Source organism: Phascolarctos cinereus, unplaced genomic scaffold (assembly GCF_003287225.1).
Source record: "Phascolarctos cinereus isolate Bilbo 61053 unplaced genomic scaffold, phaCin_HiC Scaffold_726;HRSCAF=1367, whole genome shotgun sequence".
In the NCBI taxonomy this organism is placed as follows: domain Eukaryota; kingdom Metazoa; phylum Chordata; class Mammalia; order Diprotodontia; family Phascolarctidae; genus Phascolarctos; species Phascolarctos cinereus.
Window position 1 is genome coordinate 187,401,453 of NW_027556098.1, and position 27,830 is coordinate 187,429,282.

General features: G+C 37.6%; 1 non-coding gene and 1 pseudogene across 1 annotated transcript; one reads left to right on the forward strand and one right to left on the reverse strand.

Moving 5' to 3' along the window:
- Positions 1–13,438: 13,438 nt before the first annotated feature.
- Positions 13,439–14,159, reverse strand: LOC110213304 (RLA class I histocompatibility antigen, alpha chain 11/11 pseudogene; annotated as a pseudogene).
- Positions 14,160–16,838: 2,679 nt separating this feature from the next.
- LOC144454583 (U6 spliceosomal RNA) lies at positions 16,839–16,945 on the forward strand. Its single transcript, XR_013483104.1, has one exon. It is a non-coding gene; the product is annotated as a U6 spliceosomal RNA (small nuclear RNA).
- The last annotated feature ends 10,885 nt before the right edge of the window (positions 16,946–27,830 follow it).

A 27,830-nucleotide genomic window follows, 5' to 3' on the forward strand; every position in this document is an offset into this window, starting at 1 on the left:
TTTTCTAGTCTATTTCAAATGATTTAAATATTACTATATTATAATGAAAACTCATTAACTTAGAAGCCTCTAAAATATCTTTTGCATCATTTCACCTTGACTAGGCTATAGTTTGCCTTTACAATGTCTCTGGGGAAGGATTCTGTCGCGTAAATTAATAGTGTAAAGAATATTGTTAGGGGCCATGTTTAATCTACTTAATAACACAAATTGCTTTTTAAAACTTGGGTGCAATGAGCATTCCATTCATCAAAGCAAATCTAAAGTGTATACCTCTAGAAACTTTTGTTATGAGTTAATTGTAAAAAAGTTTCTAGATATTTACCAAAGAAACTTCTGTTAAACACCTACCAGATGCAATAAATTGTGTTTTATATATAGGGAAGATACAAATTAGGATAAGACATATGTCTTGTATGTCTTCATGGAACTTAGCTTCTAGTAGGCAGATAAAACACATATGGAGAGAGTTATATGACATACAATCTTATAATGAGGCAGCAGGGGTAAATAGAAGGAGCTCTGGACTTGTGCTCAGGAGAGACTTAGGTTCAAATTCCACCTCTGAAACTTAGTAACTATATGACCACAGACAAGTCTCAACCTCTCTAAAACTCAGTTTTCTCATCTGTACAATGGGGATGGTAAAACCTACAGTACCAATCTCATAGAGTGGTGAGGATGAAAGGAGATAATGGTTTTATAGTGCTTTGTAAAGCTTAATGTAAACCTCAGAAACCTTAAACAGCAGATGTTATTACAAGTATTCTAAAGCTACAAGATCATAGATTTAAAAAAGACACTCCAAAATAGTATATAGAGTACTGAACTTTTCGTCAAAATGACATTTTTTTGAATATCATCTTTATCATTTGCTAGCTCTATGACCTTGGGCACAACACTTATAACTCTTGGCTCATCAGGTCCTTCCCTAAGACTACCTACTAAATTATAGGACAGTGGTGATTTATCTCAATAGAAAGAATTCTCTTGATATGACCCTATGAAATATATATATATATATATACTCTAAAACATTCTTTTTATCTTCTTATATGTAAATACAGTTAGGCTTTTCACTAGTTCAGGAAGATTTCCCCTCCCAATTAAGGGGGTTTCACTTTGTTTTAAAAGTAGTATGAAATGATAGGATTTAGAGTTAGAAGAGACTTTAGAAGTCATCTCATATAACTTCTCATTTTGTAGATGATGGAAAAAGATCCAGAGAGGTACCCCACTACTGAAGTTCAGAGAGCAGGATTTGAACCCAGGTCTTCTGACTCTAACTCTAGTGTTCTTGCCACTATATCACACTATATTCCAGGAGACCTTGACCCTAATCTTCAACATAAGGAGGACTTAGACATCATCACTTGATTTGGAATTTAAATTTAAATTTAAGGACCCAAGACTCAAATAAGAACTGGAAAATGACAAAAAAAAATGGATTCCTAGAAGACTTAATTATAGTCTGTATGAAATTATGAATAGTCTGAGTCACTACCTATTTTCCCTGGCATTAGAATATGGGATCATAGAGTTAGAGCTGGAAAAGACTTAAGAGGTCTAGTCTAATCTTCTCATTTTAGAGTTAAGAAAACCAAGGCTCAGAAATGAAACCATTTGTCTGAGGTCACATATCAGGTAAATAAGAGCAAGGAAATGAATGGAGATCATTTGTCTCTAAAACTAATGTACTATGCAGTCAGAGTCAAGATGATCTGGTTTCAAGTGATACTTCTGACACATACTAGCAGTAGGACCTCTGGCAAATTATTTAATCTCTCTGTGCCTCAAAACACTTCCTAATACTACAAATTACAGAACAATTATCCATCAGTTCCCTCAGTTGGTAATATCTTGGCACTGGACCAAATTTCTGTAATATTTTAATTTAAAATTTAAGTGATTTAAATTTTTAAATGTTTTTATGCTACTTTGACTGTGTCGGATGAAGAGGAAACATTTTATGCTATGTGAAATATTTGTTATCAAAAACGGTTATTACTGTTCATGAGTTTTCAAATCTATTTAGTATTTGTTCAGTTGTTTTTTGAGCTGTGTCTGACTCTTCATGACTACCTTTGGAGTTTTCTTGGTAGAGATTCTGGAGTGGTTTGCCATTTCCTTCTCCAGCTCATTTTATGGATGAGGAAACTGAGGGAAACATGATTAAGTGACTTGTCCAGGGACACATAACTAGTAAGTGTCTGAGGATGTATTTGAACTCAGGAAGATGAGTCTTTCTGACTCCAGGCCTGACACTCTATCCACTTTGCCACCTAGCTTCCCTTTTAAGTCTGTAGATTGAAAGAAATAAGAAATTCCATTGGAATTATTTTTCATGATTTATAGGACATTTCCACTTCTGCGGCTTTAATTTTCAAAAGATCTACCATGTGATTGATAGTTTTACATTTGTAATTGAATGTATGTAAGGTGACATAGCAAGCGTGCCTTTTAGTGTCTCTCAATTGAGCATTTTCCTTTGAGGTGATCAATCTGACAGTCTTGGCAAGGGCTTAAAAGGGGATTAGAAGCACAGGAAGAGTGCTGTGAAGCTGAGCTGTCCGAGCTATCCCTAAAATTACACGTTTCAGTTATATGTACTTGGCAAATCAATGTTTAAAATGCTGTCAACATTAAGCATTTGACTAGAAAGGATTTCTGGGAAAAGAACACTGAACGTGGCAGTAAAGGGCTTGAGTTCATATCCCAAGTCTACTACTTACTTACCTGTGTGTGTTTGACTAGCAGTTAGCTACCAGTTTCCCAGATGTGTCTTTGCCACACCGTATCCCATACACACACTATTATGAATCAGCATCAGTCCCTAGGTCCAGTCTCTTCTCTTCCTTAACCTGATGCCTGGCCCTGTTTGACTCAGATAAGAACCCCATAAGACCTCATCAAATTTTACTGTTTTTTTTTTTTGTGGCCAGTACCACCTGGACTCAAAAAGATATAACATATTTGAATTCTCCCTTACTGCTCTTCTTTCTTTCATTCTTTCTTTTTTATTTATATTTTTTATGTCTTCTTATAAAAGCTTGCTTGCTAGCCTGTCCTGTTGTGTTTCTTTGTATTGGAACCTAGTATTCTGAACTTTGTTAAACCTCTATAAAGATGATGATCTCTAAGATAGCTTCTAAATGTTCTATGATTTGAATGTCCTAAGAACATTTCTGCATGGATTTTGGTTTCCTAAATACCAATTAATATCTATTGAAATTCATAAGATGTTTTGCTACTTTTCAAAGATGTAATAAGATTACATGTAATAAGCTGATTGTCAAATGCACGCAGGCATATGGTGAGACAGCATGGAGTAGCAAGAGAAAGCACAGATCCAGGGGTCAGAAGGACCTGGATTTAAGTCATGCCTCTGACATAAATTGGTTGTATGACTCTGGCCCAATAACTTAAGGCCTTGTGACCCCAGGTGACTCTCTAAACTAGAAGTTACAGAGCAGTTACCAGTCTGCACTGGTAGAGGGAGTTTCCTTACCAGGAGTTCTCTGTGTTGATGATATGTAGGTCTGGTCCTCAAACCCTCCCCACTTCATCCCCAAATAAAAATCTAGTTCATAGTGGCCTTACAGTATACGAAAAGTTTTAAGAAACAGGATGGAAACTTTTAAAAAACAACTGAGGAGCAAATGAGAGCAGATTAAGCTGTAGCAGGTAGGATTTATGCTGCATCTATGTGGACACTTCCTGGATCTGAGGAGATGTTAAGCAGCAGAATGCGTTATTGGGAAAAGCTGTAAATTACCTTCCTTCCAAGTCTTTAACAGAAACAGCCGGTGATGTTTTAGGTGTAGCTCAGTGCAAAGACAGGGAGTGGAAAAAGACATTCATTCTAGGGCCCTTTCATCTTCCAGATTCACATGGTGATATTGACCATTGTTGAAAATTCACCTTTCCTCACTTATTTTGCCTTAGCATTATTAAGTCAAATTTCAGGAAGGACATTAAAGCCATTATTTCTAAAAATAACCGTGTGGAAAGTCTGTCTCTACGTGGATAGATACTGGATGGGCAGATATTACAGGCAAAGAGGTGAACTAGTGTGTTAAGGGTCAGAATGGTAGTTAATCTTACAGAATAATAGTGGTGGAAGCACTGAATCACATATTTTAGTAGCAGTCTCATTCCCTTTTATGTCTTCCACTTTATGTTTACTTCTTTGGTTTCCTTTAAGTCCCAGCTAAAATCCCATCTTTTACAAGAAGTCTTTTACAACCTCTCTTAATTCTTGTGCCTTCCTTCTGTTGATTATTTGCTATTTATTCTGTGATAACTTGTTTGTACATATTTGTTTGCATGATATCTCTCCTATCAGATTGTGAGCTCCTTGAGGGCTGAGACTTTCTTTTTTCCCCTTTCTTTGGATTCTCAGTGCTTAGCACAGTATCTGGCATATTATAGATGCTTAATAAATGTTTATTGAATGATGTTTAGAAAATGTTCCTCACTATAACTCTTCTTCTAGTATAGTGATTTTCTAAGTGAGGTCTGGAGATCCCTGAGAACTTTCAGGGGGATCCTTGAGGTAAAAACTATTTTTGTAATAAATCTAAGATGTTTTTAATACCTAATACAAAAAGTATAAAACTTATAACCCACATAATCGTCAGTTCTTTGTAGCATGCTAAAGGATCCTGAAACCAAAAAGTTTGAGACATGCTGCTTTAGTGGTTCCTGGGTCTAAGTATGTTTCTAAGTACTATCCTTATATTGAGTCTAATAACTAAAATGTTTGCTGTACCACATATTTTTAAAAGATTACTACTTTTGAAACATAATATTTCAAATGGCAAATGTGATTCTTTGAATTTTCATTTTTTTAAATATTAAAGTGCATAAAATGTATATAATGTGCATCTGGACATGAGTAACAGGGATCCTCTATGAAAATTTGGCCACAAAGCAAAATTTATATAATGAAATTTATTTTCCCATTGGGTTCTATTCTATAATTGGAGACATGTTCCTGTAGAAAAATCTGTGTGGGTACTTATCACAATAGTAGCTCACATTTACATAGTACTTTAATATTTACATACAAGTTAAATATAAGGTAGCCTTGGAGGGGAAGTCACTAGAAGCAATTTTATGGAGTGATAAAGTATGAATGACTCCCTACTCTCTACTGGCTCACAATCGGCATGTTAAGGGCAGTCCAAATGTTGTTCCTCGGTGTCGCTGTATTGGCTGTCTGTATCCTCCTTATACCCCCTTCTCCTGACTAGAAAAGGATGGGGTTAAAAATCTTACAAACTTACAGCTTCCTGGGCTAGCTGTGGTGAGAATCTCTCCCTCTCCTAGATCTCGCTAGAGATTAGAAGTGTGGAAATGCGTAACTTCCCTGGCCAGTTGGGCAAGGCAACATATTATATGATTAGAACTATCCCAAAAGAGAAGTTGGAAGTCTGAGAGGCAGCCAGAAAGCCCCAGGTTCCAATCTAATTCTGCTCATATGGGATAAATACTTCATAAAATATTTCCCAGGTGGTTTCCTTGATTACCAAACCAGGAGTGAGGTCCTCATCTATATATTCTCTGAAATATAAGACATCTCAAGAGCTATCCCCACCTTAGCACTCTCAGGTGGCATTTACAGTCACCTTCAGGAAAACAGTAGAGAACAAACATCCAAATGAGTTATTCAATGGGGAGGGTGAGCTGTATAAGAGGAGGAGAAAACTTTATGGGGAAAAAAAAGTTCTCTGCTGATGGAGCAGAATAAAGGGGGAAAGGGAGATGCCTTCAGCTCTTTGTGTGGCCGATAGAGGGAAAAAAATCTACTGTTCTATAATACTTATTACTTTGGTTGAAACCCTATTAAATCATAATTCTTGGGCCTGTCACTAATGTTGGAGGAAGGCACTTAACCTCTCTAGAATTCCAGTTCCTTATCTGTAAAATGCGAGTTTTGTTGGACTTCTCTTGTGTCTGTTCTAACTCCCAAATTCTCTGAGGCTTTGGATCTATAAAAAATATCTCTGAGGGGGTTACAGTGTGGCTAGACTGAGCCCCTCACCCCAGGGGAGGGGGGAAATAGTAGGCAAAAAAAGCAAGGAGAATCAACTAGAATCATGAGACTGCATGGAATTTAGGCTGGTGGTTCCCACACACTTTGGGGGCAAGCATTACCATTAGCCCACCCCTAGAGGGAAAACCAAAAATAAATCCTGATGAGAAGAGGAAGGAGTAAAGGTAACACTCATTCCAGGGTGAACTGGGAATATACAGGCCAGGCTTTATATAGGCCTCTGAACCCATAAATAAAACTCAAGGTAATTCTACGAAACTTGTGTTCATCATGATGTAACTTGCTCATGACTGCTGTTTAAAGGTGTCTGTAAATGATAACATACAGGTAGCTCTTGGGCAGTTAGGTGGTGCAGTGAATAAAATATCAAGATTGGAGTCAGAAAGACTCATCTTCTTGAATTCAAATCTGACCTCAGACACTTACTGGACAAATTACTTAATCCTGCTTGCCTCAGTTTCCTCATCTGTAAAATAAGCTAGTAAAGGAAATGGCAAAGCACTCCAGTATCTTTGCCAAGAGAACCCCAATTGGAGTCTTAAGGAGCGGACTGAACAAAAATGACAGCCACTTCTCCAGACAGGAATTAGTATCACTCACATGGATGCTTAGCAGTCGAAGAAACAGGTTGTATTTTTCTAGGATTGAAGAGTGACCAGTTGAACTAAATGCTAGTTGAAAAAATGTCAAGAAGTAGAAGGTAGTAAACAAGAACACGGTGTCCATGGGAGTGTGGGTCAGAACTCCTGGTTGACAGTATAAATTGCTATAATATCTTTAAAGAAGAACATATCATCAGGGAGAAATGAGGATTTTTTTTTTAAATCACAGTAAATAAGGATCCATTAGATCAAGATATCCATAGTCTAAGGGGAAGTTCAATATGGATGGAAAATAACACTTAACACAGTGCCTGGCACATAGTAGGTATTTAATAAATGTTTATTGATTGAAATAAAATATTATTAGCCTATGGAAAAAGACACATCAATAGATTTTATATTAATCTTTAAGCCCTTTACAAATATCATCTCATTTTATCTTTATACCCACCCTGGGAGGTAGGTGCCATTACAATCCTCATTTCACAGATAAGGAAATTGAGGCAGATAGAGGTTAAATGACTTGCCCAGTACCACATAACTAGTAAGTAACTGAAGGTACAATTTGGATTTGTCTTCCTGATATAAAGCTCAGCACTCTATCTATCTACCACCTAATTGCTTCAAATGAGAGTTGTGGGTGGCTGTGAAGCTGATTGGCTGGCGTATCCATCCTTATATCCTTTTTGTATATGAGACAAAGTAGAGTATAGAATACTAGACTTGGAGTCAAGAAGTACTGAGTTTGAATTCTGACTCTGATGTTTACTAGATATACAATCACAGGCAAGTAACAGTTTCAGTTTCCTCAACTGGAAAAAAATGAGGATAACAATACCTGTAGTACTCACATTACAGGATTGTTGTGCGTCACCTAGCACTTATTAAGCACCTACTATATACCAGGCACTGTGTTAAATGCTGAGAATACAAAGAAAGGCAAAAACCAAAAAGACCTGGCTCTCAAGGCGTTCCCCCTCTAATGGAATGATGTTTTGCAAACTTAAAGAGCAGTATATACATGTCATTTATTTTAGGTGTGCCACTCCAGTGCCTGGTTTCTTATCAGCAGATAACAATTTAAGAAAGAACTGTGTTTCAATTCTTTGAAATCTAGAACCAAACTGAGAAGGCTGACCCCTGGAGCCATGTACTTTTAGTCAAACAGGAAAGTTGTAGAAAAGGAAGGTCAGAGGATGTCCTGCACAATCTTCTACTTCAAATTGTTGCAAGGTGTGCCTGGGGTGGGCTTAATAACTAATCAAAATGGAACCATAGATCACATTAATTTATGGATTGTGTATGCCTGCTCTGAACACATTCTATACGAATGGGAGACTTTGGCAGTGTTTAGATAATTACAATTGAATTGAAACAATGGCAGGGAAAAGGTCCTGTCCACCAAAATTTAGAGGGGCATTACTTTCTTCCTTAGCAAGTGACCACAGAAAATTTAGCTACTGACATCATATTTAAAAAGAGCCAGGCATCATCCTTCTCTTTCCCAAACCTTGTCTAACATGGGCAGAGCTTTCTCTTCTTTGGCCTTAACTTTTGTTCAGAACACTTGTATCTGTTTTCCCCATTCTTCTATTTTAGCAGCACATTTCAGAAAAAGTTGTCCCTTAGACAAAAATCTCACAACAAAGGTTCATGAAAGCAGTGCACTGGCAAACAAACTGTAATAGCAATTCATATCTACATTCCAGATATCACCCCTAAAGTTTGCTCTCCAAAGTTTAGAGCCTTATTCACCTTAGGAGCTAGGCATTTGTAATGGAATGGAGCCCAGGAGGAGAGATATCTCAGACGTGAAAACTGTTATCATCACAAAGCACCCTTTGCCTTACCTTCTAGCAAGCCATAGGCATTGTACAGTATTCTCCTTCAAAAACTATTCCTTCAAGCCATTAAGCTCCCATAGCAAGGGGAAGGATGCTGTGGAATGTTTTAAAAGGTTTGAGTCTCAGCACTCTTCCCAAGATATCCAGGGCAAAAGTGTGGCTATTATAGTGATGGATAAGGGGGTTGTAAAAGAAGTATGGTGCACAGAGAGAGGAAACCATGGGATACAGTGCATAGCACATAGTAGGTGCTTAATAAATGCTTAATGACTGTTAATTGATTCAATTTAGGCATGTCAAATGAAATGTAAAAGTCAGAGGCAAGTGATATATCATTTGTCCTTTTCTCCCTATGAGTACAGGGGCAGAAGCTGTAAATACAAAAGTCAAGTCAATAAGCATTTATTCCTTTTTTTGAAGGGAGGGGCTAGGCAAGGGGGGTAAGTGACTTGCCCAGGGTCACACAGCTAGTCAAGTGTCTGAGGCCAGATTTGTACTCATGTCCTCTTGACTCCACTGTGCCACCTAGCTACCTCTCAATGAGCATTTATTAAGTACCTACAATGTTCCAGGTACTGTAGTAAGTGGTGAGAATACAAATGCAAAAAACAGTTCCTCCTCTGAAGGAGTTTAAAATCTAATGATATGCAGTCCTAATTTTCTACTTTCAAATCCCAAGTTCTAGAGATATAGAGCAAACCTAGTAATGAAAGAATTGTAAGAAAACAAAAACATCCTTAAATGATTGAATGTATAGTTGTGTTCCTTATAAAACACACAAGGCTGTTGCTACTTTAGAATCTATTCTACTGGGAGTCTGAGTGTAATGTTTGTATAGTTCAGTTCCCACAAGGGATCACAAACTGCTTATCCACAGGAGTATTCCTATATCAACTGAGAATGCCTGAAAAATTTCAGCACCAGGTGGGAAACAGCTGCAGCTCCCTTCTAATAATGCCAATAGATGCATTTATTCCCTGTGGGATACCTTTTAAGTAGTCTGGATTGACACTAACATTTAAAACACAAAAGAAATTAAATTAAAAATACTTTGAGTTTCCATAGGTCAGAAAATCTTTCATGTTAAAAAAAAAATCCAGCTATTTGGTATATACAATAATCACTGTCATTTATTTAGGATAGGTGTGCAATGTTTCTGTTTCAGCACTCAAAATGTACCAATAATCTTATGTTAAACTTTATAAGGACATTCCTCCTATGACATGTTTACATAAAAGGCAAGTTTGGTTTAAAACATATTAAATGTTCCAAATAAAATAGGTATAAAAGATGCTTATTTCTAATTTTAATATTCTGATACATTCTTCAGATAGTTTCAAAAATATTTATCAGTTTATTCATTTTTAAATGCCCCATTTTCAAGCCTTCTGTTGGCAGTAGGCCATAATAGTTTCAAGGGTCTACCAGCAATAATAATAATGGTCATCCAGATTTAGATTCACAGTGGTTTAGTGGATAGAGCACCCAATTTCAGAGGTAGGAATATCTGGGCTGCAGTCTCACTTCTGATACACACTGATTGTGTACCCCTGGGCAAAGCAAATAAACTCTTGGTGCCCCAGGCAGCTAATTTAATAAGCTATGGAGTAGGCACCATTATTCATTGGTAAAGGGAGTTATCCTGCAGGGACATCCTATACCAATGAAATGAGGTCTGATTCTCAACCTCCTCTCCAAACCCACCCCCAAATAAATACCTATGCAGTTGCAGTCGAGAAAGTACATATAATACATGCTCTGTGGCTACTACCCCAAATTCCCATTCACAATAGTAGATTGGGTCCCCAGAGGCAATTGGCTACTTTTCTTTTCAAGGTTCCCTTGAACCCTGGGGTTGTAGCTTACCAGTACCCACTAGTATGCTTCTCTCATTGATTGTCAGTTGATATCAACTGATCAGTTAGACTTAGATTTTAGAAACAGGTGTTTACTCATTTGGTAGAATAAAAACAGTTGATATAAAATACCTTTCAAAACTTGGGATACATTCTCCCACAAGTGCATATAGATAATGGAAAACTAGGCTCAAGCTCATAGTATGTGTGGCAAAGGAAATAAATCACAGTCCCTAGAGGACATTTTGCTGTAAGTTTCCACCCACATGTGGGGCCCTTGTGAAGTTCCCCTTAAGCATGGTATAGGTTTTTGCTGGGCCAAATGGAAAACCAATGAGCCTTTTCTTCAGTGTGTCTTGGTTAGTCCAAAGCTATTTATGCAAGTACTAACACAGTCTGTTTCAAGAATGTTGCTAGAGCATTAATGAGAAGTCAAAATCCACTGGATCCACAGGAGATGATTGAATTGCTTTAGCCAATCACAATACACCAGTGGCTTTCACTCCTTCCAAATTGATCAAGGACTTCTTATACCTAGTCCAATGCCTTGGATTGATTGACCAATTCAAAAGAGATGTTATTACCTGACAAAGGTACAAGGACTTATAAGTTTACTTCAATTGAGGTAGGAATGATTGATTGCTTTAATTAATATCTGATTTTATTTTCAGTAATAATCCTGAGAGATAGTCAAGGCATAAGACACCATCACTATTTCAAAGATAGGGAAGCTGAGGCTTAGAGAGATTAAGTGACTTCTTCAAGGTCACACTGCTAATAAGAGGAAGAGCAGGGACTCAAAATCAAGGATTGTGAGTCCAAATCTAGTTTTCTAGTAGATCATGATATGCATTATGTTTTCATGACACTCTTTACTTGCTCATAGGTTAATTTTTTTTTTTAGGCAATTGGGGTTAAGTGACTTGCCCAGGGTCACACAGCTAGTAAGTGTTAAGTGTTTGTTCTGAGGCCAGATTTGAACTCAGGTCCTCCTGACTTCAGGGCCTGTGCTCTATCCACTGCACCACCTAGCTGTCCCCAATAGCTTAATTTTTAAAATGATCTTTTTCTTCCTTTAACATAAATAGATTATATCTGATTCTCAATATCATGTTCTATAGATTATATAATATGACCTGTCAGACACAATGCAAACCAAAACCAAAACAAACCCAAAGCAAAAACAACCAAACCCATACCCTACAGCAGGGTTTCTTAGCTGTTATGTATCACAGAGCCTTTCCATTCATATTCTTTTTAGCAGCCATAGATGTCAGATTTTATAAAAGGTGTCCTCACATAAACACATAGGTTTTTGTTACTGTTGTTGTTAACATAATGCATCATATTGATAGTTTCCCCCTTAACACTGAGCCAGTCCCATACCAAGAATGTTTGTTCATTTGAAAATATTTTTAAAGTAGTATTATCTCCTATTCAGTAATCATTTCACTTGGTTTCTTGTGTAATTTGGCTCCTCTACCCCAGGGGCACATATGAAGGGAAATGACTCCTAATCAATGGAGAAAATGCTAAGGCCATGCTACATACAGTCAGAGGGGGTACATTTAGTGCCTGACCTACTTGAGGGTAGGTCTGTGTGGGTGTGGGTGTGGGTATCAAGACTCTTTAGGAAAGATACATATACAGAGAGAAACACTTTGGAAGATTCAGACATGCAGAGGAAATCAGCTCCTTACCATGTCCATGATTTCTGCCTTGCCTTTCTAGAAACTTCAGAGAATCTTCCATTTGGGTGAGATTAAGGCTTATCTACTGACATGATCTGAGACTGTAATGCTTTTTGTAGCAAGACCTCATTCATTCTTATATGTTCTTTGGTATGTTCTAATCTGCATACCTTCTCTGAATTTTGTATGCATAAATGAGTTTACTCACTATTTGCTCCTTGTTTTTAAAATTTTTTTTCTATTTATTTAAAACTTTCCTTTCTTTTAAAATTTTGAGCTCCAAATTCTCTTACTCCTTCCCATACCTCCCCCACCTGCTGAGAAGACAAGCAATGTGTTATCAAATATAAATGTGAAAACACACGAAACATATTTCCATATTAGCCATGCTTTTTTTTAAGCAAAAATTTATACTTCTATTTATACTCAGAGTTTATCAGTTCTCTTTCAGGAGGTAGACAGCATTTTTTTCATCATAAGTCTTTTGGAACTGTCTTGGGTCATTGTATTGTTCAGAGTAGCCAAGTCTCACAGTTGATTATTGTACACAGTTATCTCCTGGTTCTTCTCACTTCACTCTGCATCAGTTCCTACAGACCTTGCCGTGTTTTTTTTTTTTCCCTGAACTCACCCTCCTTGTTACTTCTTATAGAACAATATTACTCCGTTACAATCATTTGCCACAACTTGTTCAGCCATTCACCAATTGATGGGTATACCCTCATTTTCCAATTCTTTGCCATCAAAAAAAGAAGGTTGCTATAAATATTTTTGTACAAATACTTTTTCTTTGATTTCTTTGGGATACAGACATGGTAATGATATTGCTGGGTTAAAAGGCGTGAATGATTTTTGTAGATCTTTGGGCCTACTTGCAAATTGTTCTCCAGAATGGATATACCAGTTCACTACTCCATTAATGTACCTATTTTTTTTTCATCTTCAAACTTTCATTTATTTCCCCTTCATACAGCCAGAACATCTCCACACTGTCATCCGGTCCCCTAAAGTCCCTCACTCAAATGTAGATTGTGGAGAAAAGCTGAGGACTCAAGAACAACAATTCATTAGGCTGTTTGTGCAGTCTGACAAAGCTCCCAGAGGACAATGCAACATCATGTGTGAAGGAGGGTTCACTCCCAAAGCCCTCTGGCCCTTACTGCTGGTTGTCTCCCTGCAGAGTGAGACAGGCAGAAAGAAAGAAGGCAGGAGAGGGAGGCCTTAGAGAGCAAAGTGAGAGCCCTAATGATGCTTCCCTGTGCTTGGGCCAGTAGAGTCCAGGGAGGATCCCAGGGGCCAGTGCTGGGGAGAGAAGCCAGGGGTCCACAGGAACAACACAGCGAGTGGAGACTTGTTTTCTTCCTCAGGCCAATAGTGGGCAAATTCTCTCAAGCTTTGGCTGTAGGGGAGACATCTGACTCCTGTGCACTGTCATTGCCTGCAGCCGTAACATAGTCCCCTCCTTTTCCACCTGAAGTCTTCTTCCTCCAGATCCTAACTCTAGCAATGAGTGCAATGGGGAGGACAGAAGCAACGCCCCCCATAATGAGCCAGGGGGATGAGGACTCTGGTTCCCACTTCAGGGTGAGGGGCTCAGGCAGTCCCTCATGCTGAACTCGACAGGTATATTTCCCTTCCTGGCCTGAGGTCACGTCCACACCTGCCCACTTCTGGAAGGTCCCATCTCCTTCAGGCCTGGTCTCAATGAACTCTGTGTCCTGAAGTTGTTTCTCCCCATCCCTCAGCCAAGTCAGGGAGACGTCGGCAGGGTAGAAGTTCTGGACCCGGCACTGCAGGGTCACTTCCCCATTGGGGGCAGTATGGTGGGTCACTCGGGCAGAGGGCGGGTCTGCCTTCTTCAGCGTCTCCTTCCCCATTTCCAGGTACTTCTTCAACCAAAGCACACATGTCTCCTCCAGATAGGCTTTATATCCCTCAGCGATGCTCCTCTCTGCCTCCCACTTGCACTTGGAGTTCAGAGCCTGGGGCACCGACTCCGTCCACGTGTAGGTCTCTGTGTCTAGGGCGAGGTAGTCGTGCCCGTCGTAGGCCTATTGAAAAAAACTAATGTACCTATTGTCTCTCATTCGTTTGCCAGCCTTTGTCATTTCTGATAGGTGTGAGGTGATACCTTACAGTTGTTTTAATTAGTTTTTCTCTAATCAATAGTGATTTAGAACATTTTTTTCATATGGCTATAGATAGCTTTGATTTCTTCTTCAGAAGTTGCCTGTTCATTTTCTTTGACCATTTGTCAATTGGAAAATGGTTCTTATTTTTATAAATTTGCCTGTTCATATTATTTGACCATTTATTAATTGAGGAATGGCTTTTAGTTTTATAAATTTGACTAGTTCTATATCCAGCATGTAGTTTAGAAATAAGACCTTAATCAGAGAAACTTGCTGCAATTTTAAAAAATTATTTCATTGTCTCTAGTACCTTTTAGCAAAATGTAGTTTTCCTGATTATCCTTTTTAATTAGTCCTATTGCTGCCTTTCCTTTCTCTGAGATAATAATTGTTATTTAGTTTTTAATTCAGCTGAAGAATATTAGATTTTGTTTTAACTCTGTGTGTGTCTTTCTGTTTCAAGTGTCTCTCTTTTAAACAGGATATTGTTGGATTCTAGTTTCTAATCCATTCTATCTGCTTCTGTTTTGTTGGGGCTATTTTCCTTTATAGTTTGTTAAATTTGGTGTGTAATATCTTTCTTCGATCATAGCTTTCAATAAGCTTATTTTTTTTTTTAGTGAGGCAATTGGGGTTAAGCAACTTGCCCAGAGTCACACAGCTAGTGAATGTTATGTGTCTGAGGCAGGATTTGAATTTAGGTCCTCCTGACTCCAGGGACAGTGCTCTATCCACTGTACCACGTAGCTGTCCCAAGTCAATAATATTTTAAATTATTTTTTTTTGGTCTGCTTTCCAGGTCGGTTGTTTTTCCAATGAAATATTTCACATTTCCCCCCAACTTTCATTCTTTTCATTTTAATTGTTCTTTGATGTATCATAAAATCATTAGCTTCCATTTGTCAATTCTAATTTTAAAGGAATTATTTTCTTCAGTGAGTTTTCATACTTCTTTTTCAATTTGGCCTATTCTGCTTCTTAAAGAGTTTTTTTTTTAAGTGAATTTTTGTGCCTTTTACCCAGCTGCAATTCTCTTTTCACAGTTTTCTTGCATCACTCTCATTTCTTTCCCCACTTTTTCCTTTACCACTCATTTCTTTTTTTTAAAACTTTTCCAGAAATTTTTGGGGTCCAATTAGCATTTTACTTCGAGGCTTTATTTGTAGTTGTTTTCACATTGTTGTCTTCTTCTGAATTTATGTCTTGTTCTTCCCTTCCATCATAGTAGCTTTATATGGTCAAGTTCTTTTTTTTTTTTTGTTATTGTTTGCTCATTTTCCCAGCCTGTTTCTTCACTTTGAACTTTATATTAAGATTGGGCTCTACTCATCCTTCCGGGTGTGGGGGAGGCAGTGCTGCAAGCTTCAGGCTTTTTCATGCTGCTGTTTTTAGAGCTAGTTCTCAGGGTTTACAGATTTTCGGTGCTTCCAAGGTGGTATTATCTGGGAAGAGGTGTGGTCACTGTTCTCCTGTTCTGAATTCTGGTCTTTACCCAGAAAGGACCCCTCCCCCCTGCAGCTACATCACTGGAGCTCCTCTTTGCCTTGGAATTGTTGACAAAGTCCCTGCTCCCTACTCTCTACTCCCTGCTCTGGAACTGCAACCTAGATTGTGTATAGGCAGTAAAGTTGTCAATCAGTGCCAGCTGTACCTAGTATCAGCAAAGGGTCCCCTGTAATCTCTTTCTGACAAGCCATCTGACCTCCCCTTCCATGGTCTTTAAGCCATTAGCTCCTGAAGTACTGTTGTTCCTTTTGCAGAGTCACAAACTTCTGCTACCTCCTCAGTTTTCTTAGGCCAGAAAAATGTCTTACCCTGATCATTTGTGGGCTCTGTCCCTCCAAAATTTGATTTGAGGCATCGTTTTAAAGTTCTTTAGAGGGGAATGTTGAGATATTTCAGCTGAGTTGTCTCTGATCCTCCATCTTGGCTCCCCTACCTACCAGTCCAATCACTATTTGCTCCTTGTGCTGGTCTTTTGTGTAATAGCTCTTTGGTGGGAAAGTATTAAGTCAAAAACTGTAAGCTAAAGGATTACATTCTAAGAGAAACCAATGAAACAGCTCTTGATCACCTAAATTTTTATTGCAAGAAGAGAGATATTTGAATAAGGGAATAGCTATAAATTTAGCTCCTCTTGCTGATAGGCATGGAGAAAAAAAAGAACACCCAACCACAGTTCTTCTCTTGCTCTCCATCAAGGTGGGAATTAGAAGTTACTAGTCTCTTAGAAAAGTACAGGCAACATTGCACAAGTATTTACCCATCTATGCATTTAGACAACTCATATGGAGTTACATATCTTGTCCTATATTTGCACCTCTATTGTTTCATAATTTTATTTATTTAATCTTTGTGATGTTTCAACCCTATATCATATTTGATTCCCAAGGATATTAGGTAGTTCCATCTTTCCATTATTTGTGAATGAGTTCTTTAATATAGCAGTGGTGTCAAACTTCAATGGAAATAGGGTCACTAATGCTGAACAAGGATACCTGCAGACCACATATTGACTTAGATTTAAAATGTAATATTATTTATGTACTTTGATGACTTCCCATTCTTTTTCTGAAATAGTTTTTTTAAATGATTACTATCACATTGTATCAGTTTTATATTTGACCAGTAATCATCTGCTTCATGAAATATATTGTGTTCCCTTCGGCAGCACATATACTAAAATTGGAACGATACAGAGAAGATTAGCATGGCCCCTGCGCAAGGATGACACGCAAATTTGCAAAGTGTTCCATAAAAAAAAAAAGAAAGATGTTTATTAGCATATAGTTATGCTGGAACATTTACTGATATTGTTTATTTCTTTTGTATTTTGATCTCTTTTTTAGTCCTAGTTTTGGTGATTCATGTTATATCTCTCCTTTTTAAAATTGCTAATAGTTTGTCAATTCTATTTTTTTGGTTCATATTTTTATCTACTAATTCAATTGCATCTCACTTTATATTGTAGTTTTTATGCTTTGGACTATTACTGTTTCTTTCCTAGAGTTTTCTCTCTTTTCCTCTCATCAATTTTGGCACTAATGCTATAAATCTTTTACAGAAAAGCTATGACTGCATCCTAGGGATGTCTATATGTGCTATTTGTATTATTGTTATATTTTAAATATTCCATTATCACTTGTTTCATTTATTTTTAAACGCATTTTCCCCCATAGCCTTAGATTTTTTACTTATTTTATTTTCATTAATTTTAAATTTCATTATATGTAATTTCTGAAGATAACATCATTAACTTTTGTTGTTTTGTATTTACAAATGTATCTCTAATGATACCATAAAGTTTTGCTAAAGATCTTGTGTACCAAAAGACAACTGGTATGATGTGCTTTTCTCTTTTAGATCTGCCCATGCATTTATTATAGCAATCAGGTTCATAATTTCTTGATTATTAGCCTTTTTTTTTTACAAGATTTGTCACAGTCCACACATTCATAGTTCAGTATTTAGTTGATTTACAAGAAATTATATTTTTGCCTGTTTCTTCTTGTATTGTTGTTAGCTTTTCTTTTTTTTTTAACCATTTTGCTGGACTATTTGGTGCATATAAATAGAAAACTTCTTTTTAAAAAAAATTATGTTCCTCTAGGATAACATAAAAGCTCCTCAGGGGAGACTGTTCAAGAAAAATTGAAGAACAAAAACAGATTTGTGGTAACATCACTTGACATGCATTTACAAAAGATGTAAATATTCAGTGAAACTTGTAAAGATGTAAATATGCACTAAACATTTTAAGATATAAATATTCACTGAATGTAATATGCTGGTAAATGAACTATCAGAGGACGTGTAATTTATTGGCTGAAAAGGTTGACACATCAGAATCATTGGACGACTTGACACCCATAATCAAAAGGAGGAGTTGGACAGCATCTTTCAAGAAATTATCAAGAAAAATTGCTCTGATACCCTGGAAACAGAGGGCAAAATAGGCATGGAAAGAATCCACTGATCACCTCAGGAAAGAGATCCCAAAATACAAACTCCAAGGAGCATTATAGCCAAATTACAGAGCTATCAGGTCAAGGAAAAAATACAGCAAGTGTCCAGAAAGAAACAATTTAAATATCAGGGAGCCAAAATCAGAATTACAAAGGACTTAGCAGCTGCAACATTAAAGGATCAGAGGTCAGGGAACATGATATTCTGGAAGTAAGGAGTAAGTGAGGATTACAACCTAGAATCACTTGCCTGGAGAAATTAAGCATAATACATCAAGGGGGAAAAAATGATCATTCAATGAAATAGAAGGGTTTCACGCTTTCATAAGGAAAAAACCAGAATTGCAGAAAAAAAATTGATCTCTAATATCAAGGCCCAAGAGAAGCCTAAAAGTGGAAAAAGGGAAAAGAAAACAAAAGGGATTCAAAGTAGCTGAATTGTTCACATCCCTACATGGGAAGATAGTTGTAATTCTTAAAAATATATCATAATAGCACAGCTAGAAGGAATATACACAGACAGAAGGTACAGGTATAATTTGAGGCAATGACATAAAAATCATTAAGAGATGAGAAAGAGGAGTACAATGAGTGCAAAAGAAGGGAGAGGAAGAATGGGGTAAATTATTTCACATGAAGAGGCATGAAAAACCTATTACAGTGGAGGGAAAGATGGGAAGGTGGACAATGGGCATCATTTGAACCTTACACTCATCAGTATTGGCTCAGAGGGAATAACATACACAATCAGTTGCATATAGAAATCTATCTTACCTGACAGGAAAGTAGGCGGGGAGGAGATTAAGTAAAGCAGAGGGTGGGGACTGACAAAACAGAGGGCGGATTGGGAGAGGTGGTAGACAGAAGCAAAACACTGGTGAGGAGGGAAATGGTGAAAGGAGAGAGAGGACACACAGGAAGAAGAATAGGATGGAGGGAAATACACAGTAATTTCAACTGAGAATGTGAATGGGATGAACTCTATCATAAAATGGAAGCAGAGAGCAGAGTGGATCAAAAACCAGAATCCTACAATATGTGGTTTACAAGAAACGCACTGGAAGCAGAGAGACACACACACAGTAAAGGTAAGGGGCTGGAGCAGAATCTATTATGCTTTAGCTGAGGTTAAAAAAAAAAAAGCAGGGGTAGCAATCCTGATCTCAGACAAAGCAAAAGCAAAAATAGACCTAATTAAAAGAGATGAAGAAGAAAACTACATCTTGCTAAAAGGTACCATAGACAATGAAGTAATATCAATACTAAACATAAATGCACCAAGTGGTATAGTATCCAAATTCTTAGAGAAGTTAAGTGAGTTACAGGTTGATGACCAAACAAGAGATAGAGAGCATTATGAAATGTAAAATAGATCATTTTGATTATATTAACTTAAAAGGCTTTTGCACAAACAAAACCAACCAAGATTACAAGGAAAACAGAAAGCTGGGAAAGAATCTTTGTAGCAAGTGTCTCTGATAAAGGCATTATTTCTCAAATATCTAGAGAACTGAACCAAATTTATAAGAATACAAGCCATTCCTGATCTGATAAATGGTCAAAGAACGTGAACAGTTTTCAGATGAAGAATTCAAAGCTATCTTTAGGCATATGAAGACATGCTCTAGATTACTTTTGAATAGAGAAATGTAAATTAAAACAACTCTGAGGTACCACCTCACACAAATGTTATCAGATTGACAAATATGACAAAAAAAGAAAATGATAAACATTGGAGAGGATGTAAGACAATTGGGACACTAATGCAGTATTGATGGAGTTGTGATATGATCCAACCATTCTAAAGAGCAATTTGCAACTATGCCCCTTTTAAAGGGCAACCAAACTGTGCATACACCTTGTTCTAACAATGCCACTAAGTCTGTATCTTAAAATATCACTGAACAAAAAGGACTGACATGTGCAAAAATATTTATAGCAGCCCTTTTCAAGGTGGCAAAATATTGGAAATTGAAAGATGCCCATCAGTCGAGGTACAGCTTAACAAGCTGTGGTATATGAATGTAATGGAATACTATTGTGCAATAAGAAATGATGAGCAGGCAGATTTCAGAAAAACCTGGAAAAATTTGAAGCATGCTTTTTTCACTTGCTTTATTCTTTTTCGTGTTTTTTTCCATTTTGATCTTTTCCTTTCACAATTATAACTAATATGGATATGGTTCATATGATAACACATATATAACTCGTATCAAATTGCCTATCATTTTTGGAAAGGGGAGGGGGGAGAGGGAATAATTTGGAACTCAAAATCTTGTAAAATGAATGCTAAAAATTGTCTTGACATGTAATTGAGAAAAGACAAAATACTATTAAAATATACACAATTGCATAAAGTAAGGACAAAGAATCTACATCTATTAAAATTTCCACATTTATTCCTATGAAAAAAAATTTAGAAAGGTTGACAAAAGGATACCACTAGGTGCCAGCAGGTACAAGCTCTGTAGGGAGGCCTCTCCCCCAGCCTTCCTGTCCAGGCTCTCCATCCCATTTCCCCTTCTTCCCTGAACAACTGCCTATCTCCCATCCTTACACAATGGAATCCAGAATATATTTTTCCATTCTGACTCTCAGGCCTACCACCTCCTGCCCAAAAGTTCTGGGCCAGGCCTTTCCAACCTATTCCCTGGCTGCTCATTCTGCTTAGATCATTAGGGAGTTGCTAACTGCAGTGATTCCTATAAGAAGGATCACTGAGACTTACCAAATGTCCTGCTATTATGCCCCCCATTCCCATAGGGAGTGCTGCCTGAACCACTGCTGCTTCCTAAGGATGCCTACATTTTGCCATCCTAAAGACCACTCGTCCTCTTTATCCTTCCTGAACCCTCCTATATTTGTTGTTTCCCCTAATTCCAATGTGAATGTATTGAAAGCAGAAACTGGGTGACTTTTGAAATTGCATCCTCAGTGCTTAATACAGCCAGTTGGCGGATTGTATTACCCTTTTTTTCATGTATTCATTGAAATTTATGAAATAGAACCTAAATTAAAAAAAAATAACTGGAAGGTAATTCTTAGATTCAACCTTAGACACAAACAGAAAGAATGAGACAAAAGCAAAATAGTCAAAGAAACTTTTTTTAAAAGAGAAAAGAAACATTTAACAGTATAAGGTGCTCTCAGGCACAAAGGTTTTGGCCCAGATTGGATTGGGGGTGTTTCTCAAGCTGCTATGGTTGTACTGGGAGTCTCTGCCAGGAAAAGAGAGTTTGAAACTGGCTTGGTAAGGGATGGACACAAGAACTTATTATGTAAGGAAAAACAGCAGGTGCAAAAAACCTAACTGTACTTGTTAATAAGATGAATGAACCAACAGTAAACTGGAGCAGCAAAAGCTATGGGAAAAGCTGCAATAATTATAATGCAGTACCGGCAATTTAAGCTGTGATAGCCAAGTAGGAGGGTGTGGGTGGAGAAGGCCTTGAGTGAGGGCTCCAGACTCATGGTGGGATTTGTGGCCAGGGAACTAAGAACGCTGGCAACAGAATTCCACAGGGAATGCTAGCTCCTCTAGCAGAGGGGCAGCCAAGCGGGGGACAGGGGCTTCAGGGTCAGAGTTGTGAGTAAAAGCTATGGTAGCAAAAGAACTCCTGGCCTGGATGATACGCCAGATGGATAGCAGAAGCTGGCAAGGATGAGAATGAAAACTTAATAGGAGATAGGGGCTTGCTGGAATTCGATGCTGTGACAATCAAGTTCTGACTGGGATGGAAATGGGAGCTACGCCTTTTTTTTTTTTAAGTGAGGCAATTGGGGTTAAGTGACTTGCCCAGAGTCACACAGCTAGGAAGTATTATGTGTCTGAGGCCACATTTGAACTCAGGTCCTCCTGAATCCAGGCTCAGTGCTCTGTCCACTGCGCCACCTAGCTGCCCAAGCTACATTTTTAAGGACAGTGGCTACTGCGTGGAATGATAGCAAAGATCAGGCTCAGAAATTTCATGATTCCCTTTCTCTGGGTGGTGGTGGTGATGGTAACGCCACCCGTCTGATTCTTTGTGACCCCATTTGGGGTTTTCTTGGCAAAGACACTGAAGAAGTAGTTTTGCCATTTCCTTCTCCAGCTCATTTTACAGATGAGGGAACTGAGGCAAACAGGGTTAATTGACTTAACCAAAGTCATACAGCTAATAAGTGTTTGAGGCCATATTTGAACTCAGGAAGAGGAATCTTCCTGACACCGGGCCCAGCATTCTATCCACTGTTCCACTTAGCTGCCCCTCCTTTTTTTTTTTTTTTTAGGGATAGAGGTACTTAAATAAAAATCCTTCCTCCCTCCCTTCCTTAATCTTTCCTTGAATCTTCCCTTCTTTCTCTCCCTCCCTCCCTCCCTCCCTCCCTTCCTTCCTTCCTTCCTTCCTTCCTTCCTTCCTTCCTTCCTTCCTTCCTTCCTTCCTTCCTTCCTTCCTTCCTTCCTTCCTTCCTTCTTTTCTTTCTTCCTTCTCTTAGGTAAAAATTGCACCTTGCTTCTTTTTACTCCACCATCTTATCAAAGAGTTACCTAGTCTGTTTTTTGATTGATTTTAAAATGATTCCAAAAGGCAGCGCTCCCAACTTTAGATCTGTCTAAAAGACAGATCATTCAACATAACTCTAAATTGATATGGTTTAAGGCAAAGTCAAATCCACAAGCATTTATCTTGAGAACTATTTTAGTTCTATAAAGGAAGCCAAAGAAATTTGAAAACATTTTTCAAGCAGGCCTTCAGGGAGATTTCAGTCTAGTTAAGGGTATCAGTTTACTTAGAAAGTGCTAACAAGCAACAAGTCAGTAAGTATAGTGTAATACATTATGTATACTTTCTTCTCAGCTTTGCGTCATCTGCAAAGCTGATAAAGATACCGTCTATATCTTTATTCAAGTTCTTATGAAAAAGTGTTAAACTGTACCAGGCTGAAGACAGATGTCTTGGGTACCCCACTGGAGGCCTCCTGCTATGCTGACTTTGGACTGCTAACAACTATTCTTTGGGTCTGGTCAATCAATCAGTTCTGAATTTATTGAATTACTGCCTAGTCTACATCTCTCCATCTTTCCCACAAAAAATAGTATAAGATGCTTTATCAAAAGCTTAAGAGATTAACAAATGGACAGGAGTTTGATATAAGGCTAAAGGGGAGGTTGGTGTCACTGTGGAGTAGTTGTTGAAACTAAGTTAAGACAGTTGAGTGGTCATCTCAAGTTATTTAGAGGTAATAATTGGCTGTAAGAGTGTTAACCAGGTTCTTATGAAATTAAATACCCACAAATAGTTTAAAAATCAAGGATGAACATATTCACATGTATAGAAAATAGCATTTTATACTGAGTGACTTGTATGGGATATGCAGTGCTTGTTTTTCTGCTATGGCTGAGTGACTCTTTTTATTTGTGTTCCAAGTGTAGGTTGATCTCTCAAAACTGGAAGTGAAAGTGAAGTTTCTCAAAGAATACCTCTCCATCATTCAGCTTGCTAAAGGTGAGGCTTCTGCGCAAAAGTGTGGCAGGGGTGAGGTGGGGGTGATAGGTATCTGAAGTCAAGATGTTGGGGAATGGAAGAATTTTACATAAAGGAAATAAGTGGCAAAGATTTGAGGCTCTCCCTCAGGAGAAAGGAGTTGGGGGCCCAAGGAAGTAGAAACTTCTTGTCCTTCAAACAATGGTAAAATAAAACTATAGAAACTTTCAGGGGAGAGGTCATTCAGTAAAAGTCAAAGGAAGAAGAGAAGAATGGTGGCAATCGGTGATTCCCTGTTCAGGATTACTGAGGCAAATATTTGTCAACCTGATAACAATAGAAAGCTCTGTTGACTTCCCAGAGCATATATCCAAGACATAACAGAACTCCCCAAGATTTGTCAAAGTATATCTCAAATAAATACTTCTGGTGAGTCACAAGGGCATAAATGATGCCACCAGGAAAAAAAAAACTGAAAAGGATTGCCAATCATTATGAAATCTCTAATGGGAAAAAAGACCACAAGACCACAGACTGTGATTTCATTACTGTTATTCACTGAAGGCAAAGAACGAAGAAGGGAAAAAATAATTTGGGAAGTGAGCATATAGCTAAGAAGATAGTATTTGAGAATGAGATTGGTATTTCTCAGCCAAGGTTTAAAAACATAGAGCTGATGGATTACTGACTAGAAGTGGAATGTTCCTAACAAAGGGCAATAAGGATGTATTTTCTGGGTATCTGGCCAATCTAATGAAAAGACTTTAAACTTAAATGGAGGGGGAAATGCAGATGATTATCTATGTACATCCTCTAAGTTAGATAGTACAGATAGTTGGTATAAAAAAGAAAGGTACATTTGAGTATCTAGAAGTTCACAGGAAATAAAACCTAAGAAATGAGAGAATATCAAAAACTTGTGTCTTCAAAGGTCGGTATAGAAATGCTTTGAATTATACAGTAACTGAGAGGTACTAGAAGTCCCAATGCAAGGAAAAAAATTTGACCCCATTGATATCACTGAGACTTGTAGGGATGAAACCCATGATTAGATGATCGTTCTGTATACCTTACCCAAAAGAAAAGAGATAGGTAAAGGGGGTGGCAGGGAGTAACACTCTACAGTAAAAGGACATTCTCCTATGAAGAAATATAAGAACCAAAGTGGGAGGGTAAAGCATAATAGAAACTATTTTGGCAATGGAAGGGAGAAAGAAAAGTGATGTTGTATCTGGAAGTACAAACTACCTGGTATAGAAAGAGGAAACAGGTGAAGAGTTTGGGAGAGATTTTTATAGTGATGGGTGACTTTTATTATCAAAACATCTTGTAGCTCTCAACTCTGCCAAAAACAGAGCTAATAACTTCTTGACTTGCCTTAGTGATAATTTCATCCTTGCTGGAATTAAAAAGAGGAAATTCTATCCTAGATCTGATTTTCATTACTAGGCAGGGATTGGTTGCTGGAGTAGAAATGAGAGCAACCATGGAGGAATATTGACCACTTTTCTCTGGAGTTTGTGATAAAGAAGGAAGGAAAACCTAGGCAGAGTCTGACATGTGTCTTTGATTTAGAGAAAGGTGACTTCAAAGAATTTAGTGAAAAGATAGATACAAGGAAAATCAGTCTAGAAGGGATAGGAGGTGCTCAAGAATGAAATTCTGAAGACATTTTTGTTTTCTCTGCCAAAGGAGATTATATTTGACATTGGACATGACTAAAAGGGAGATGATGATGATGATGATGATGATGATGATGATGATGTCAATGATAATGATCGGATATGATGTAATATTTTTACTCCAGTTCTTTGTGAAGAAGCAGCTAGTTGTCATACTGGATGGAGAGTTAGATTTAGAATCAGAACTACCTGAGTTATAATCTTACCTCAGATACCTTTAAACTGTGTGAACCTAGGCAAATCATTTAACCTCTTTCAGACTCAGTTTCCTGATCTATAAACTGGGGATAAAAATAGCATGTATGTCATGCTCACAAATTTATTGTATGGCACAAATGCAAAATTATGTTTGAAGTGTTCTGCAGACCTTAAAGCCCTACATAGATGTTAGTTATCATTGTTATTGTTTTTGTTGTTATTATTATTATTATTATTACTTTTACCAAACATAAGCTACCAAAAGCATTACTTTTACTTGCTCACATACAAGCTCTTTGCTCTCCCTTTCTCACTTCTCATTCTCTCTCTGCGGCATGTGGCAATGACGATGGCCCTGATTTCTTTGCCTTTGAAAAGATTTCCTACCTTGAGTTTCAATGAGCAGGAAAGATAAAGAAGCAGCAATGTCCTATACTTTATAGGCTAAGCTGGTCATAATGTGATGAGCAGGTACACGTAGACTGATATATTCAGGGGTGGTCGTGGCTGTCATCACTTTCTATCAGCATCGGATCAGCATGAGAACTGAGATCCAAACCCACAGATGACAACTGTCTTCCGTGCCAGTTGGCACTGTTAGATGGATCCGATCAAAGTGGAGGTGGATTCCAGGGCAAGAGGACTAGAAAATTCTGGGATCTGTATCAGCTAGTGAGATGAAGGAGACTCACTACCTCTGTCTTATAACTGATTGAGGTCTTGGACCTCTGAAAAAGAGGCCCCATACTAACAACTCCTGCCTTTCACCTTTCACCTTCAGGAGAAAGTAGAAGACACTTGAGAGGAGATTTTCCACTTTGGAACATGGTCAAGGAAGATGAGGACATGGGTTAAACAACTTAGAAATTCTCTAGATTAGCTCTTAAGAAGCAGCTTATTCATTTCCTTTGTACAACAATAGTGTACGTGGACATAATGTGATTTGCCTACGGAATGCTGTGTTATCTATAATAGATAGTTGTTTGGATTAAAGGGAATTTCCTAGACATGGATTAGGGATGGAAACACAGAGATATTTCTATAATTTTCATTTTTCCAAGAAATATTCAATTCTCATCTCTCCAAAACAAAAATAAATTCCCTTTCTTATGCTCCTTAGTTTTCCTTACCAGCTTCAGCTCATTCTGAGTTTTAACACTGCTGACACTTTTCATAGTACTATCTCAGATTTTCATGTTCATTCATGCCTTTGTTTTTGTCTTCTGTACACATCTTTTAAAATCTAAATTGTTTTGGGAACTCCTTGTATATATCCATATCAGTGTCTTCAGGCAAATTCCACTCTTCTCCATGATTTAAAATTATTCTTAGCTATGTGAGCTTTGGCAATCTTTCTGAGATTTTCTGTAGAATGAAAAGGCTAGACTCAATGACCTTTACAAGTTACTTTTGTCTAGACAGTCATTATTTTTACTTTTTTAATTTCCACCATTTATTTATTATAACATTTAGGAGGCTTCTATTACTTTCAACTATTACAGGTACATGTAATGAGTCATTTACTTGCTTTATTCATCTTTCTGCTTATAATGCATGGTTGTTTTTGTGCAAGTGATTGATGCTAGGATCAAAATAAATTTTCAACCAATCTAAATTGTCACTCAGTATTGGATTATTTATTTACTACAGTCATTTGATAAATAATAAAAATAGAAAAAGAATATATTTTAGAGAGTTGAAATACAGGATCCTAGAGGCAGTAGAAAATCAGTTAGGTCTGTAATGACTCACGATTGTTGTAATTTTCTTTTAAAACATCTTCTGACTAAGTTATCAAATCCCAAGTAACCCAGTGATATCCATAAATTTTAATTTGGTAGTAGAGAATGAAACACATTAACTCTCCCTAGAAACACCTAAGGGAAAAATGCTTTTATATGATTCACATATTCACATTATTTATGAATAACTTTTTCAGACAAGAAATCTCTGGCTCACTCTCCAGAGCCAGGCAAGCCTTGCCTTGTGTCATGGTTCTAGAGAAACTTAAAGGACTTGGGAGTATCTCTTTTGCAGTATTATTGGCTCAAGCATTTTCCAGCTATGGTCTCCCTACTGTTAGGTGCCATTGAGTAGTACCCTGGTTCCATTTAACCACTTAATATTAATTAATTTTTACAAAGAGAAATTTACTTCAAAGATATATCAAGAATATAGTACAAAAATTTCCTCCCAACACTGTGGGGATATACTCTGGCCCTACCAAGTTGGATGTCCAGAACAGCACAATTGCTTGTTAGTTCACCAGGTACCATGGGCCCAAATTTCAGGACATGTTGATATTGTACTGTCTGTACCACCTGAAAAATCCAGCTT